Genomic DNA, 12,168 nt, shown 5'->3' with positions numbered 1-12,168 from the left:
CATTTCTATGTTTTAATTACGTTTTTGTGTTTCTTTTGCTTAAGTTACCCATTTCGGCCTAGTCAAAATGGCTGAACGAGACGTTGAACGTGACTGCCCCTGACAACACGAGGTTCTGAGTGAAATGCGCATGCGTTACTGCCAGCAGCAGTGGCCTAGTTCTGACCCCGGGAGAAGATGTCCTATTCAAGGTTGCTCCGGGAACTTCGCCAAACGACAAGACAATAGACAAATTAAAACCGGAACCAGCAAGTGCGATGACTTCATTATGCAGACTCTATGAGAACTTTACCCCTCAACCCCAAGTCGACCAATCAGAACTTTCTAAAACTCCAATCTTGATACTTTTTGACATTATTTTCATTATAAAAGTAGGTAGGGAATTGAACTAATGCAAACGCTCTTCTTTGACGAACTTGATTTCCTGACGTTATGCTGACGGAGAGGACGGTGACACTGCTGGACAGCTGTTATCCTGAACCTTTGAGAGACTGAATTGCGGCCTAACTTGGATAAAATAAAGAATTTTCCTCGACCTGACTGACTTAGAGGACGACTATTAGCAAGATTAGGTAAAAATTATGTTTTGCAATGTTGATGACGATTTCTAATAACTTGCAATTTTCTTAGATAAATGATATTTGATTAATTGACAAATGTGTTGTGTCGATTATTTAAGGAAGAGAATCTAGTTTAGTGCGTAAAGTATAGATAAATTAATTTAATCACTAAAACCATAGTTAGCAACTAAATGATTCATCCCTTATGAGGGGAATATCTTAGGATTGGAGTCAATGCATTTAGAGTTAGGTAAAAGATATTCCTTTCATGTCAGCGTTTGGAAGCTTATTCCTCTAGGGAAACAGATCAACTGAGTGTGTGTGTTGGTGTTATGGGCCCCACCATTGAATGTATTTGAGTGAATTTATTATTTGGTCTATGTCGAAGGGGGAATTTGATGTACCACGCTGTAACACCTGCGCTTGAGATTTCGTAATTTAAAAGACCCAATTCTAATCGTATCTGTGCAGCTGAAGCGAATTTTGGCATATGAAAGACTCTTTTATAGATCCCAGTCACATGTTGATTTAATGCTGCACTCAGTTTGCCCCGATAAATTTCAATGCCATATGACAACGTGGGGTCAATTTTGGCGTTCATGACTTCCAACATTGGAATTAGGCTCGGGCCCGTCAATTTTTTTGAAGATTTTGACAAATTCACTTGGAGAGCCACAGCTTTCATTGAGATGTCGCTGCAATGTTTGGAAAGGGTACCCTTGCAGTCAAAAATTAACCCCCAGGTATTTGTAGAATTTTCCTGCTACAAGTCCAGAGTTGTTATACGTCCAGCCACCACCTCCGTAGTGTTTTCTGTCGAATATGACTACTTGAGTTTTCTTTAGGTTAACCTCTAGGTTGTTCGTAACGGTATAACTATGTAGTTTATTTAATAGTCGTTGCAGCCCTACTCGAGTGAGGCTGAAGAGGACAATGTCGTCGGCGTACAGAAGGTTGCCTAACTGGACACCACCAATCTTAGGCGGATGGCTATTTATCGCATCTAGTTCCGCTGAAAGGTCGGCGATGAACAAGTTAAAGAGCAATGGGGCTAGCACACATCCTGTTTGACTTCTCTTGTCGTCGTGATTTTTCGGGACAGATGTGAGCCGGTGCCAAACTTAACTTGGATCCAGGTGTTAGTATGGAGTTGGACAAAGGCCTCCAAAAGTTTGACCGGGATTCCCCATTTCATTAGCTTCGGCCAGAGTGCTGCCCTAGGGACCTGGGCAAAAGCAGCTTTAAAATCAACAAAGCAACAAAAAACCACCCTGGATGAGATAAGTGCTTTGTTGATAAGTATTGATAATGCCATTAAGTTAGACATAGTGCCCGAGTTTGCGGTGAAGCCGGTTTGATTTTTTGGGATCAGACCTTTCTGTTCAGCCCAGGAGCTCAGTTCTTCGATTAAGATACTCGCAAAGTACTTTGCCTCATTGTCCAACAGGGGTATCAACCTGTAGTTATTTGGGGAAGAGTGGGAGCCAGACTTATAAATTGGGTGGATTATTGCACCTCGCCAGGAATCAGGTAGAGTTGAACTGCTCAGTGTGAAGTTGAAGAGGGTTGCTAGTTGTTGTGACCAGAGAGGGATATTTGTTTTAAACAAGACCTGTGGCAGGCCGTTTGGACCTGGCGCTCCATCTGGTCTCGCTTTTGATAATATTTTAGCCAACCTTGCTTAAGTAATAGATTTCCTCGCATTGGGGTTGCGTCAACTCGGGAGAATAGTTCTGGCATTCCGTAGGGCCATATTTGGTCAGTGTGGGGTTGTTCGTTGCTGTAGAATCTGCTCCTCCATTGGCCCTAAAGTGACCAGTCAGGAATCTGACCCATTCTGCCTCTGTGATGTTTGCACTCCCCAGACTAGTTGTTCCGTTCATTTGTCTATTCATTAAGGCCCAAAATGTTCTTGGGTTGCGGTTTTTACTTTCCCAGAGAAATTTACACCAGAATTGGTCAAGGTAAGATTGTTTATCCTTTTGGTGTGCCTGTCTGAAGTTCTTTTGTGCAATTTTACAGTCATTCAGACGCTCATTAGAATCTGGGTGCTTCCTAATTGCCCGTAGGGCGGTTTTTCTGATCTTTTTTAGTACCATAGTTTGGCTTGAAATAGGAAACTGGGTGTTGCGAGAAACCTTGTGAGAGGGCTGATGAGATGAGAAAAGACTTAACAAATGAGAACAGAAATTTCAACGATGGCAGAGGCTGTCGAAGGAGGGCCACCTAGTGTAAGGAACAAACATTCTTTCATGATTTTAATGCTGATATCTTCATTCCATCTTAAATGTTTTAGGTTTTCAGAGTGAACTCCCTTATGGGTTGTTGGAGCAGAATTTTGATAAACTGGGTTTACGTTGACAGTAACAACTTGTGGGCGGTGGTCACTTTCTGATCGAGCTATGATACTATAGTTTTCCAAGTATAGGAACAGGGCTGAGTTGCAGATGGTATAGTCTAAGTAAGAGTACTTTTGACCATTTCTCCATGACCAATTTGGGGGAATATCCTGTGTGAACCTACCATTCATTACGATGAAACCGGCATTGTAGAGTTGCAACACACAGAGCTCCCCCAAGCCACAATGTGATTGATTTGGGGGTTTAAACTGAGCCTTCAATGCCGGCGAGGTCCAACGGATTTCCCTGAAAAAGATTGGTGTTGAAGTCCCCGGTGAGCAGGCAGTCAGCATGAGGAAAGACCACAGCCAAATCACACACAGTTTTAAGCAGACGATTTAAGTGAGCCCTTTTTGTTCGTGCACTTGGATTAATATAAACATTAAGAAGCAGAAGGGATCGCTGTTGTCTCCACGAGCTGAATTTAATCCAAGCAGCCAATCCTCTTCGAAATTTAGTCACTCTGTTGGACCCTTTAGACTGCATGAGATGTAAGTGGACAATCCCCCCTTAGGGCGTCCATAATTACAATCTTTAACGGCTGGTTTCCAGTATTCAATAAATCCTACAATGGGGCAGTTGTGAGTAGCCCATGTTTCCTGGAGGGCGATTAAGTTGTGGCTAAAAATGAAATTTCGGGTCTCCAATGAGGTCTTTTTATGATGAAGACCACTAATGTTCCATGAACACAGAGATAGGTGAGACTGCAGCAGGAGATTTGTAGGGATGGTAGGTTGGAGCTGAGGAACACTAGACTTTACAGCTTCCAGTGGATTCAATTTTGGTGAGTGTTGGCTAAGTGGTCAGGCTGAGTTTTTACAGGACAAAGCAGCTGGCAGCCACCCCCAGTCTTGAACTTTATGGAGATTCGAGGGTATAGTCAATGAGCTTTCTGTTAAAGATGCGCCCCCTACTGCATTCTTTAAGATTAAATATGCCTTGTTTCTATCACCGTTCAGGGTCCGACGAACACTTGTCTGGGTAGCCGATTGCTTGGCTAGTGCTGTAGGATAGCATGGATTAAGGTATGGGTAGATTTTGATTTCCCATGACCGAAAAGTGTCTTTAGAAGCTAGGAAGGCTCGAGCCCAAGTTGTGGATTTGAATGTCACCAAAGTTACTTCAGAGGGTTGCGACGCTCTTGGAGGAAGAAATTCTATGTATTCAATGTCTTCAGATGCCAGTGTATCAAGTCCCGGTACTCCTTTCAGTAGTTTGATGATATTTGCTCTGTGTTGAGAGGTGTTCTGACAATATTTGGGCCTGGTGCTACTGCACCTGCTGCACCATTCAAAGCATGAACCTGTTGCCTGTAAGGTAACTGCACTTGTTGCTGCCTGTTTACTAGTAAAATATTGCAATGTTTATGACGATTTTTAGAATTTGATCACAATGACCAAATAGATTAATTTGAGAAAATCAATCCGATAATGCTTACAAAGTGCAAAGAGAGGTACTGAGGCATGAATAGAAAATGCCACGAACGTTCTAGATCTAAAGCATTTGCTTCACAAAACTAAGTATTAAAAGCAAGGATTCCAGAATCCTGTAAGAAGTTGTCTGTCTTATCCCTGAAAAGAGATCTTATCTTGACAGTGAATGGGGGTTAAACAATGCAAACAGCTTTAGTAGAAGTATCATAAATGCCTGCAGCCAGGGAAAGTTAATAAAAAAAAGGTTCCACACAAAGGCGAATGAACACAGTAATTCTGCTATGGGAACTGATAAGAGCCCCCGTTTGAGATATATTAAATACAAGAGATTTCAGGCGACACCTAAGAATTGGCCGGCACAATTGCATTCCTCCACCTATTCCTCCTATGCCTGAGGGGTATCCATCTGGGTGTCCCCGGGTGTCCCGTTCCAGATGAAGGGGCAGGTAGCTGGCGCAGCTGGGCGGTATGTGCTGCTACATGGTATACTAGACGGAGTGGAACTTTGCATGCTTAATGTATGTGCCTCCAATATGGATGATTATGAGGTCTTCGAGGCTCTAGAAATGGAGTTACTACCCTATGTTTGTCTGCCTATTATTTGGGCAGGGGATTTTAATTGTGTGTTAGGCGGTCAATTGGACCGCCACCGCCCCGCATGGGCACAAAGCCTCGTATGGAGGCGGGTTGTGTGAAACAATGACTTGACTTCAATTTTTTGATGTGCGTCGAGAATTCCACCCTGCGGTAAAGAAATATTCTTGTTACTCACCCACTCATGGTGCGCATAGTAGGTTGGATCGGTTCCTCCTCGCTAATGAGGCTGGGTGTCCTTAACGTTGCAAAGGTCATTTATTAGGTGAGGTTCCTATCCGACCACGCCCCCTTGCTCTTGGAATTTGGTGTGAGGGGCCACAGGCCAAAAGTCTCTTTTTAGATGTTTATACCTGAGGTGCTCGAAGACCTGGAATATACTATTGATATGGTGGAAGCCCTCCAAGACTTCTTTGCTACAAATTGGAACATCGCCCACACATGCGGTGCAGAGTGGGGAGCTTTAAAGGTGGTCATCAGAGGTGTAAGCCATGGTAAGACCTATGGCATCAGAAGAAATTTGGAGCAGGAGTTGGGAAGAAGGGGAGGAGTGCCTCAGGAGACTGCAGCAGCGGGCCCTGGGAGGGGAGGTGGGAGATGGGTCGTTAGCGGAAGCAGACACGAAGATGGAGCTATCTGGGACAGACTGGACTGCCATGTCCGGCGAGACTATAGGCAGCACCTTCATAGAGAAGGTGATCAATCGAGCTTTAGGTTGGCTTGGCTGCTCAAAAGAGAACATCCTCCACCAATACTAATTCTTGCCCTCCATAGGCCTGATGGTTCATTGGTTATGGGTCAGGCGGCAATCACCCAATTACTGCGAGACAATTTTTCTCTGGTGTATATGGCTCGAGCACACAAGGAGGCCTTAAGAGTAGATGGTGTTTTGGCACAGGTGGCAGTGCTCCTGTTGACGGAGGCTCAGATGGAGGGGCTTGGAGAAATCATAACGCTGGAGGAATTGGGAGAGGCCCTCTTGGACATGGCCAGAGGGAATTCTCCGGGACTGCATGGTCTCCTGTTTGAATATTATCAAGCAAACTCTTTCACCTTGATCCCGGCACAGCTCAAGATATTTCGTGAGGCACACAAGGCTGGCGAGCTCCCACTGCATATGCGGGAAGCCATTGTAATTATGCTCCCCGAACTGGGCAGGGATCCTGCTGATCTGGGAGTATACAGACTGCTCTCAATGCTAAATGTCGATGTTAAACTGCTTGCCAAGGTCATGGCACTACGGTTGAGTCGCATTTTAACGCACTTAGTTTGTGATAATCAATGTGGATTAATGCCAGTAAGGGGAACCCATATGAATTTAAGACGACTGTCACATGTGCTGCATGAAACCAGGTCAACGGACATTCGTGCAGCCTTGATAGCCTCAGACATAGAAAAGGCACTCGATACCTTGCCCTGGACATATCTCTGGGAGGTTCTCCGATGGGTTCCTTGTGTGGGTACATTTATTGTGCAACGAGCCTATGGCAAGGATGCTTGTGGTAACCAAAGTGTCCGACGCCTTTTGAATTGAGTGAGGTGCATGAGAGGTATGCCCCCTGTTGCCACTTCTGTTTGCCCTGGTTTGCCCTGGCTCTGGAGCCACTGGTGACGCATCTCAGAGATAAAATGCAGCCTTGGGGCATATAGGTTGGGGACAAGTCCCACGTTGTGTCCCTATATTCAAACAATATATTGATTTATGTGAGAGACCAGGAGTGTTCTGTCTTCCTCTTCCTTTCTGGTCTGAGTGTTAACTGCCATAAGATGGTACTGTACCCCTTGGCAGCACTGGTAGACAGGGATTAATCAAATCTCCCATCAGTGGGCTTCACATGGGAGTCCCGGAGTTTTCTGTATCTTGGCTTGAAGATAACCCATGACTGCTGCCTCCAGTTTGAGCTGAACATGGGAAGAGTAATGGACGGCCTAATGTCCATTTAAAAGGAGGTCAGACAATATATTCCTCAAAAAAGAGCATACATGAAATAGAGAATTTAGAAGTTAAACAGTCAGCAAACAACTGTATGAATGCTATAAAACTGGACCTAGGGGGAAATAACCACAATCAAAAATTATTACTGCTAAATATATGCCTGCACCCTCGAGAGAAAAAAGCAGGGATGAAACTCTTGATCGCAGAACTGTCAAAAATACTGTCAGAGGAGTCAACATCTAACATCATCATAACAGGGGACTTTAATATGCACCTCGCAGGGCCCCTTATAAGGGATCTGTTGGAAATGTCCCTTTTTGCAGGATTATCCCCAAACTTTTTGCTTCTTCCTCCTTTATTTTTTCTGACCCGTGGTTGTTGGCAATAGGACTCTGGGCACTTTACTACTGCTGATCAGTGCTAAAGTGCATATGCTCTCTGTATAAATTGTTATATTGATTGGTTATCCATGATTGGTATATTTGTTTCACCTGTCAGCCCCTAGTACAGTGCACTGAGTGTGCCAGGGCTGGTGATTCAAATTCTACTAGTGGGCCTGCAGCACTGATTGTGCACCCACAGGAGTAGCCCTAACATGGTGTCACAGGCCTGCCACTGCAGTGTCTGGGTGCAGTTGCTAACTAACATGCTGACCTGACCAGTGTCCACACTGGCCAGGCCTAACCCTTCCCTTTCTGTACACATTGGACACCCCTATGGAAGGCCCTAGGTAGCCCCCTGGCAGGGTGCAGTGTATGTGAAAGGTAGAGCATGTATTGTTGTAGGTGACATGCTCTGGTAGTGAATTACATCCATTTTCGTTTTTCACTATTGAAAGGCTATCTTGCCCATAGGCTATAATGGGGAATGCTGAGTATAATGTTTACCTGCATATCTTCCCATAGGAGCAAGATAGAAAGCTAAAGTCTGGTATCCCTGAATTCAGAATTTAATAACACATCTTTTAGGAAGGATGGTTTTTAAATCCTGTGTGTTAAAACAGCACTTTTTAGAAGGTGGCTGTTTTCCTTTTCGGCCCTTTCTGTGTGCCTTGGCCTGTTTGTGAATTGACTGTCTGGTTTGTGAGTGACAGGGACAGGGGTGGCTCCCAGAGGCTGGATGAGTCAGCCCAGGGCTGAATAGGGAAATTCCCCTGTAGATGGGTGGGAGGACTAGCACCTGGGCCTGAATAGGGCTGTTCCTGCCTTCCACAATGCTGGCTCCACCCCCTGCTGGGCGGCTGACGACCCTGCCCCTCTCTCTCAAAGGAAAGAAGAAACCAAGTAAACAGAGTGCTCCAGAACTAGCCAGAACTGGTTCTGACTAGGCCAAGGCCCCTCTGCCTTCAGAGGACAAAGGATTTTGGGGTATAAGTATTGGGACCCAGACTACAGAAAATTAGATCATCCTGGAATCAAGAAGGAACCTCTGCCAAGGAGAAAGCTGGAAGACTGAAGAGGAAGGACTGTCCTGCTATGTGTTTGTGGGCTGACCTGCAGTTGCTTTGCTGCCAAGGAGAAGAGAAGGACTTTTGCTGTTGCTGTGTCCCCTTGCTTGAAGAGATCTCCCAGGTCCTGAGAAGAGCTGGCCTCCTGTTAAGAAGTCCCAGGAACAAAAGGACTTCACCCCTAGCTTCCTCCTGAACTCTGCTGAGTGAGTTCTGCCCTTCCTAGAGTGCTTGATCCAATTGTGGGGCCTCTGGAAGTTGTGCCTTCTGTTGGGAAGCTGACCAAGAAGAAAGAAGCAAAGGATCTACACTTTTTCACGTACAGCCGGCTTAGCGAGAAAATTTCCGTCGCTCCGCTTGTTAGCGGGCAGAATTTTATCGCTGCGAACATCGTCACAGAGCCTGCTGCCGCTAAGCCGGATCATCGCTGGTGAAATCCCCGCTCCACTCGTTAGCGGGCAGAATTTTGTCGCTGCGCTGCGAACATCGTCGCAGAACCTGCCGCCGCTGGGTGAGATCGTCGCAGAGCCAGCCAAGATCATTGCACCGCTCGTTAGCGTGCAGAATTTTATGGCTACGAACATCGTCGCAGAGCCAGCCAAAATCATCGCACCGCTCGTTAGCGGGCAGAATTTTATCGCTGCGAATATCGTCGCAGAGCCAACCCAGATCATCGCTGGTGAAATTGTCACCCCGCTTGTTAGCGGGCCGAATTTTGTCACATCGTGCCTTAGCGAGTAAATTTCTACCGGAAAAGCTACGCCTTGGAATCCATACAAGTATCGCCACACTCCCCATACAGACCGGATTCATCGCCCACGCCTGCTGCGTGCAGCGGGGTTGCCGCCTCGTCTCCCCAGGGTCTCAGGACTGACGCTGTTGCTTGTTTTTCGACGCCTGAGCGCCGCTAAGAACTTTTATCACATCACCAGGTACTGTTGGCTAAAATTGACGCTAAGATGAAGGATTTTGTCGCTAAGCTAAGAACTCTTTTTGAAACCATATTCTTGAACTGTGTATGTTGATTTTTGTCGTTTTGGTCTTGTGTAGTTTATATAAAAGTACTTTATTTATCTACACTGGTGTGGAGTCCATTTGTGGTGTTTCCACTGTGTTGCTGTGAGTGTTGGTACAAATACTTTACACATTGCCTTTGATAAGCCTGTCTGCTCGTGCCAAGCTACCAAGGGGGTGAGCAGGGGTTATCTGAAGAGTGTATCCCCCTTACCCTGACTAGAAGTAAGGGACCCTATTTGGACAGTGGTACCTACCTCTGCCAACTAGAGACCCCCAGATCTAACAGGATCCATTTCTGGAAGAGCAGTTTTTAGCATGGGGCATCCCACAAAAGCTTAAAGGACCTAGAACATCTTAATCTAGCAGCACTAAATGGCTGCTTTCCAAATGATAGTCCGCCGTCCGCCACTTTTCACAACTCAACAGCAAGTACAACCATTGACTGTCACTGTTCAGTAAAGTCTCTGACTTTTGAATAGGAACAATGGATGCCAGCGATCACTTACCGCAATAGATCACGCTAAATATTCAAGGGGCAGTGTCAACTTTGCCAGCAGCAAACCTGCGAACTTCGCTCACAGTTATACATAAAAGAAAAAAATGCAATACGTGCAACTTGGAAGGCTTTGAGAAGGAAGCAAAAATCCTCTGGGAAAGAAGCACAGCGATTCACATTGATAACTTAAGACACTGGGAGCTATTCACCAACAGCATTGGGGCTGCACACACAAAGAGAAAAAAGGATCAATCAACCACTGAAGCTCAACAGCAAAAAGGCCCTTCCACTGAAACTCATAATGTGGAAGGCCACGGCCTGTCAACAGAGCAAAAAACCAACCTAAAGCGCTTCAAGAGAAACATTAACAAACTGCTGCAGCGCATACGCCAAGCCGGGCCACATAAGGTTGTTCAAATGGAATTAAAAAATTAAAAAATCTCCCAAAAGAAACTCATCTGGCACTCAAAAAGGGAAACGGAGGAAGAGCTATGGACCAAGCTGCTCCATGATGTGAAGAGAAACAAAAGCGGAAGGTTCTGGCTTACTGTGAACAGTCTTCAGAATCCAAGAGCAGCTTGCATTAATTCGCATCTAACAGAAGAAGCTTTGGTTGATTACCTTTGGCATCACTTTAACGCAGCACCAATGGACAAAATAACCAGGCCATCCGATCCCACTAGAAGCTCATCAGATCGGGCCTTATCATCGGAGCCAACTTGTATGGCCTTCACGGAAAAACAAATTACGAGAAGGATAGCGAAAGGCATGACAGAGGTATCCCCCCATCCTGTACAAGCAAGACACGGAATATTGGGCAGCGGCCTTATTACCGCTTTACAAACAGATCCTAGAAACTATGATAATTCCAGACTCATGGATGGGGTCAATAAAAGCTCCAATCCACAAGAAAGACAGCATAAACAAAGCAAAAAATTACAGACTTGTGGCCTTAATAGACAAGTATGCCAATTATTATGCTGCCGTTCTATTAGAAGAGCTTACGGACTGGGCTGATGAAAATGCAGTGATCCCCATTAACCTGACAGGTTTCCGCAAACACATGGGATCAACAACAAATATCCTGACCTTAACACTTCTAATAGATGCCGCCAAAACTGCTAACTATCCACTCGATGTCTGCTTCATCGATTTCACCTCCACCTTCGATAACATCAACAGAAATACACTGTGGGACAAGCTCTCCAACAGAAAAATCCGATCAGCCTTATTATCTCAACTGATGCGACTACATACGGACACATGGGTGCAAATCAAGCTCCGATCAGGCGACTGCTTGTCGAGGAAAATACAGACGACCAAGGGCCTCAAACAAGGGTGCGTTTTATCCCCGAACATTTTCATGTTCAACCTCACACCCAAGCTAGACGACTGCAACTCTCATGCTCCCAAGCTGGGAGGTCTTAACCTCTCAAACTTAATGTATGCCAATGACATTGTTTTAATCAGCCGTAAGGCAATTGGTTTACAACATCTAATAACAAACGGCTTGAGCGTAAATCACTCCAAAACAAACGCAATGAGAATAAACCCTAAGAGGTCTACGCCCAGGTTCCTCTGGTAGCTGGGAGGATTATCACTGGAAATTGTGGATGAATACAGATATTTGGGTGTAATAGTTGATAGTAAAGGGACATTCTAACCACATAAAGAAGCTGCAGCAAGGAGGGTGATGGCAACTGCGGTGCATTGAAAAATCTCAAATTGAAAATGGCTGGCTGCAGCTTTACCCCTTTGCTACAGGTGCTCCAAGCTAAACTTCTACTGGCCATCACCTATGGAAGTGAATGCTTACGAGGTGGTGATGCATGGATCTTGGACAATACAGTAGCCAGGGCAATGCGAATGATATTTAACCTCCCTAAATATACATCTGAGGCACAAATAAGGCTTGAATTTTGCCTGAGGAACCAAAGAATAGCACGAATGGGCCCCTATGCCAAATGCTGGCATAAAATACAGGGAGCCAAAGTAACAACAATGGATCACTATCGCTGGAAGGAGTTAGAAACAAAAAAAGGGAGTGCAGCTACAATCTACCTACAGCATTCAATAGACACCCTGATTCTACGAGATATTTGGGAGAGCACTCGATCGCACAATACGTTCAAACAACTGGTAAACAAATCAGTACGGATCATCTCGCAAGTAGAGGATAAAGCAACGATAATCAACAGAGGCCCATGGCTGGATTGTCATTCAAAGCTACACCAGAGGCTTACATCAAACCTATCTAGGTATTGGCTTCACTCGGACAATGAAGGA

Source organism: Triturus cristatus, chromosome 3_1 (assembly GCF_964204655.1).
Source record: "Triturus cristatus chromosome 3_1, aTriCri1.1, whole genome shotgun sequence".
NCBI classification, from domain to species: Eukaryota; Metazoa; Chordata; class Amphibia; order Caudata; family Salamandridae; genus Triturus; species Triturus cristatus.
The sequence above is the reverse complement of the archived record's forward strand: the minus strand, read 5'-3'. Positions refer to the sequence as shown.